General features: G+C 41.9%; 1 pseudogene across 1 annotated transcript; it reads right to left on the bottom strand.

The window, feature by feature from the left end:
- Nucleotides 1–4,373: 4,373 nt before the first annotated feature.
- LOC307059775 (malignant T-cell-amplified sequence 1-like) lies at nt 4,374–4,920 on the bottom strand (annotated as a pseudogene). Its single transcript has one exon. The product of its transcript is annotated as a malignant T-cell-amplified sequence 1-like (transcript).
- Between the last annotated feature and the right edge of the window lie 1,376 nt (nt 4,921–6,296).

The following is a 6,296-nucleotide window of genomic DNA, read 5'->3' as shown; positions in this document are numbered from 1 at the left end:
GGTCCATGGCATGTGGGATCTTCCCAGACCGGGGCACGAACCCGTGTCCCCTGCATCGGCAGGCGGACTCTCAACCACTGCGCTACCAGGGAAGCCCAAAAGTGATGTTTTTTAATATTGATTTGGGTGTTTTATTTTTAAGGGAACAATCCATGCTAGAACAGGCCCAAACAAGTTTTGAGAATAAAATGTACATATTCTTCCCCTGAGATATACACATAGCCAAATTAGTTTAAAACGTGTTTTTTATGAACCTGGCATAAATTTTGACTTGGTTTGGGCAAATAACTGATTTCAAGGCCGGCTTAAACCCAGGGAGTGTTCAAGGAATGTTCTAAAAACTAGAGTATACAGTAGTGTGTAACCAGAGTTTCACTATTTGTGCTGTGACTATGGTCTGTATTTAATCCTTAAATAAAGATCCATTGTCTTCCACATAACTTACCATTTGTTTGACTCTGAAATACATTGGCTGGCTTTATGACAAGATAGTTCTATACAATCACATGTAAAGTTGCTTTTTAAAAATATAAACAGTGTACACTCTCATTCAAGTTCATCCAGAGTTACAAGTACACAAAAAATAAATAATAATGAGTAAAAGTAAAATTTCTCTTTCACCACTGTCAAGGTATACATAGGTCATTTGTATAAATTCCTCCAACTTAAATTTTTTTCAAATATATATTTATTTACACACACAGATAATATAGATTCATTTTTAATTCTGTTAAATAAATTCTATGTGTTACTTTGCAACTTGCTTTTTCATGAAACAGCATGACTTTGAGGTATCACCATTTCCTGTTTTGGGGTTTTCTACTGCTATATCATAACAGGGAAAAAGCTTTCCCTAGAACCACATAATTATTGAAAGTTTCTAATTTTTCAGATATGAATTTTATTTAAAGTGAGTAAAACCCAGTCACCGGGCAGTTTCTGTGCTATCTTAACATATTCTAGTCTTGTCTTGAATTCCTTAAAATTTTGAGGCAAAAACTTCATTGTAACAAGTTTCTTAAAGAAAAGTAGAAAATCAGAAGTTTAGGTTAAACTTTAGGCTTTCAAGTATCTCCTGCAGCTAATTCTATTATTGAAATTGGTGGTAATAACCAGTTTTCAGATTAATTGTAATAAAAATATCTAGCACGTTAATGATAAAAACAAAGTTATTATGAGTCAGTTCATAACATTAGGGTTTTGAAGCCTGCAGGAGCCAGTAGCTGCCTCTCTGTGTGTAGAGGCTTGAGGAGCCTCCTCTGTCTCCCCTCTCTACCATGAAGGAGTGAGAGGGGAGCTCTGAGTAGGCAGAGATGTGGGAAGAGAACAAAGTGAGCCAGTAAATGTGCCCTGAAAACCTGAACTCTTCCCCACTCAGTCCTATTCCAGACATTCACATGCAGCGAGACCTCAGCTGAGAAGTGTCCCTGAACTGGCTATTAAAACTTCAGATCCTCGTTGCTTCATCTTCCCCAAACAACCCCTAGACTATTGCTCTTAAAGAATTTTTAAACTTTGGGGAAATGTCTGTAAATTAGTAAGTGTTTTTCTAATGATTGGAGAGAATTTTCATTTTTTTTAAAATTATGTCTTTAAAACATAATTCAACAATCTTTGGCCAATATCATCTCTTTCCTTCCCTGCCATACCCAACACAACATTCAATTCAGTTCACAAACAATTCAGAAGGAACTGAAATTGAAATTTAATATGTAGCATTGGGCACATATGAACCTTCATGTGTTTTCATTTTTATTCCTTTTAATGTTACTCTATAGAGTCATTACATTATTTCATTGATTTTCACCACTCCCTCAAAGATTTCCAGATGTTAGCAGTGGAAAAGTTTCTACTTCTCCTTGTTCATATGAGGCAGATGAAAGTGGATCTTCTCCAGGGCACCTGGGGAGACAGAATTCAAAAACGCTTCCTCTATACTGTGGAGATAATTCAGCAGCTACCTTTACAATAGTCATTAGTACCTGAGCATAGAAAATGCACTTCCATCATGTGTCACTGCCTCCAATACTTTAAAGGTGGCAGAACTGAAGTAGCATCATGTACGTTGTCTCCACCTATCCTAAGAGTCTGCTTAGAATGTTGCTTTGACTCTGTATCATTAAAACCCAGTGTGGTCTTTTTAACAATCCTCAGGCTCTCTCACTGAGAAGGCTAGTGAGTGCAACTCATTCATTTAAATGAGTTAATTATCATGCCCAAAACCTTAGCCTTGAGGGACCCCCTGTGCTGAGGTCAGCAGCACTGATGGTGCAGAGCCCTTGAGAACAGCAGCTGGAGCAGGACTTGTGAGCTGCTAAACACTGAACCCCTCCTCTCCCCATTCTTCACACACTCACCCCCATACCTCCTCTCCTCCAAAATAATGAATGATCTGTTCTGTCAGTGCCTGGGGTGGGGAGACACTGTTTAGATGTTTAGTTATGATTTTCAGAGAAAATTGCTTTAGCTTTCAAATTGCTGAATTGCAGAGAGCCTCCAGATTGTTATTCTAAGTACCGAGTGTACACTGTGAATCAGAAGACAATGTCCATCCTCATGGAGCACACTTCCAACCTGGGGCTACCGAAACCACGGACCTTCCCAACACTTTGTCAGCTACTGAAGATGCTGTGTGTGACTCAGTCAGAGGGTCCTGGGTCAAGAGACCACTCCTGCACTTCCTTTGTTGTGGGGTTGGCTCTTTTGGTCTGGTGCTGTGCTCTGTGACACTCATACCAGTGGAACATTCCATAAGCTTCAGAGAGTGGTGCTGCCCGAGTCCCTGCAGTTAGGGAGGCAAACTCAAACCCAGAGTAATTGTCTATTTCTGTGAAACAGCTTATAGATAAGTGGGTATCTTGCTGTTCTCCTCAGAGTGATGCTTACAGGTGGCTCAGGATGTTTGTCTTGCATGCAAGCTAAACATTCAGCAATGACAGTAGCTAAATCAGCCTTAATCAGTAATAGTACACATTGTTGAGCTCCATCTTTCACACTGTAGCCATTCGGCTTGTGTGTCCATCCTGTTAGCACTGAGGTGGCCTGTGACAAAGACTGGCCAACATCACCTGTCCTACATAGTCCTTTAGTTCCTCTTCTGTTCTTGGAGCTCTCTGGTGGACATGAATGTGACACAGCAATCTGCACACATTCCTGGTCATCCAACCACAAACCAGTAGCTCAGACCTTGCTCCCAAACTTCCAGGCTCCTGAAAAGCAAACCATATAATTCACAACTCTCATGGGTCAGTAAGTATTTAACCCTGACCCACTTCTTCTACACAAGGTTGATGACCTGGTAAATCCCCTATTGGGAAGCATTTTCTCTCATCACTGTCTTTTGCAGACACTGCTGAGTGAGGCTCCAGCGAAGCTGACATCTGAATTTTGGCTTGCACACCCACAAATTTAGCCAGCCCACCCATAAGCCAAGGTTGGTAATAAGGAATCCTCCCTATAGCAGTAGATGTTGGCCCAGGCAGGGTGCTAGTGCAGCAGGGGTAGGTAACTTGGGGGTCTGGGCCACCTGTTCATGCAGCTGCCTGTACCCTTTGGTGTTTGTGCCTGATTCCAACAGTGTACCTGCCACTGGTGGTTCCTGACCTTATGGCTTGGTGGTTCTTATAGAACTCAGCTCATGATGTACTTTCCCAATGCATGGTCACTTGGTGTCCCATGGACAGGAATTCTCTCTCTACCAGGGCCCAATTATAACTCCAGGAGTTGTTTTTGTAAAGGCACATACTCCTCTGATGTGACAACATGGTCTTGTTCCATAACCCCAGGGGTCTGGCCTGTGATCCTTGTTCTGGCACATGCTACTGACTCCACATGGCCTCTTGTCCCTCCTCCTCCACTGTAAGCCATGGTAATTCTGGCATTTCAGCTTCATTTGGCCTGGGCCATCACTTTTTCCATGTTTCTTGGAGCCACCTCAGTAGCAAGGTCACATGATGTCCTGGGGAATATGCCAGGGTGTTAAATCTTGTATCATGGGAGAGCACACAAATCAGTGAACTCTCCTGTTCAACTTTATGGTCTGGCCCTGGATTGAGCCTTAGAATTCAGTCCCATTTGTCTTCTCTCGGCTCCCACTAGCACACTCTGGCTGGGTCATGAAATTCTTTTGGGAGAGTTATAATAACCTGTTGGCCAGGAGAGGAGACAGGGACAGGTGTTAAAGGAAAGGATATTGTCTTGTAGAGAAACATCTTCATTGTCTCCAAGCAAGGTGGCAACACTTCTTGTTGTTTTCTTTCTAGCATCTGTTGAATTTATTCTACATAATCACAGAGTTATTATCTTCATGCTATCACACAAACACAGATACTGCACTCTATCCATATTGAGCCCAAGTGCATTCCTTCTGAGTCTTATTTATATGTTTTCATATGCCACAGCCCATCACTTAAATAATGGATATTTTAAATGTCAATTCCCTTGTTGACTTTCACAGTATCATCTACAGACGTCTTCATGATTTCAACACACAGAGCAAGCTATTTTCCTTCTGCCATGATTCCAACAATCATATCTACTGCAGCAGAGTAAAGCTTAGCTCCTGGAGAAGTTAAGCCTAGACATATGATGTCTGCTCCTCTGAGTACAAATTTGATGGCTCCTTTATCAACCTGCTGGTGTAGCAAGAAGGGGATTTTTTGTCTCTATTTGTGAAGTAACCTTAGGGTTGGATAAAAAGGTCCTTCTCTTTTTCTAAATAAAGTAACTCTCCATTCACTGTAAGAATTTCTATATGTACATGGCATCCCACTATTTTAACTAGATCCTTCTTAGGCATGATTTGATTAAAGCATGGTTCAATGCCTAGGAATTGCTCTACTGGTTCTTAAGACCTTTAATAACAGGTTTTAAACTGGATGCAATTAGACATTTTCTTTTTTTATTACATTTCTTGAACATGATTCAAGGTGAAGGGATAATGAAAGGGAAGAGTTGGGAATGGGGAAAAATAGAATTAGTAAAGGCCCAGCAAACCCCCTACACCTGGAATGCCAAAGGGATAGTCACAGCTGCTGTTGCTATCTGGAAGTTAGATAGCTGGCCACAGTTTAGGGCCTCTAGGGAAATCTGACTACTTCCGCTCCTCCAACTACTTCCTTTGACTACTCATGTGAACACTGTGGCACTTTGGGGGGCTGTTTGTGGTTACCAATTTCTCTCCAGAGTGGAAGTTGAAAAGATGAAGGGATGGAGCAATCATTCTAGTTTCAAGAAGAGAAAGGAGGGACAGCACCTGTTCTTAATAAGGATGGTTGAACAAATGAAGGCTCAGAGGGGTCAGAAGAGCCTGGGGTTCAAAGTTCAGAGGCATCCACCTGAATTCTTCTACCAGGTTTTAGGGTCTCCCTCGCATCCCTAACCTCCCACAGCCTAGCAGACATCTCGTGGGTGGGTGACTAACTTTATGTAGAGCTTGGAGCTTGGCTACTGTGACTAACAAACCCTGGGTCAGGGTGTGGTTTTCAGCTTTTTCTGCTTTCTTTCTACCTGGAAGCCCCTCTGCTTGTTTCAGTGGTGACTAGCAATTACTATCCTGTCATCTGTGAGAGTTTTGGCAGCTGGACCACCACCTATTTCAGACACTATGGGTACTCCACCTAGCCCATGAAGAGGTTCTTGTTGTCAGCTAAATGGGGGGCAGTGTGGCTCCAAAATCCCTTGCATCACTGCTTTTCCACCTGTCAGTTAGCTTCTCTGTAAGGAAGAGAAACTTTGCTTTTCCTTGCAATCTGCTGGTGCCACTTAAGAAGTGATTTTCAACTGGGGCAATCCTGCCTCAATCCACCACCCCCAAGCAACAAGTGGCAGTGTCTGGATATATTTTGGGTTATCACAACTGAGGAGATGCTAGTGGATAGACACCATGTGTGTTGCTCAACATCCCACAACTCATAAGACAGCCTCCATACCAAAATATCACCCAGCGCAGAATCTCTTTAGTGTCCAGGTGGAGAAATTGCTCTTGTAGAGCAAAAGCAAATAGTTTTAACTTTAGACAATATAAATTCTGTACTTTTTTAAACAGAGTATTTGACTAAAACCTTTATGCAGAAAGTGAATAAATATGTTGAGCTGAGTGGTACTGAGACAACTCTTGTTGAAAGTTAGTACCCACATGATTCAGTTTCTCTCATGAGTGTTATTATCAGAGGGAAAAAATGCATGTAGATAAAACAAACTGTGAGAGCTTATAGTGCCCACTGCAGGGAGAGAGATCTTTGGAGCTACGTTGCAGTCACAAGCTATGCAAATCAGCTTAGGAGTATATGCTTGTA

The sequence above is a fragment of the Hyperoodon ampullatus genome (genome assembly GCF_949752795.1).
Source record: "Hyperoodon ampullatus genome assembly, chromosome: 10".
Classification (NCBI taxonomy): Eukaryota; Metazoa; Chordata; class Mammalia; order Artiodactyla; family Ziphiidae; genus Hyperoodon; species Hyperoodon ampullatus.
This window is presented reverse-complemented; position numbering and strand designations above follow the sequence as displayed.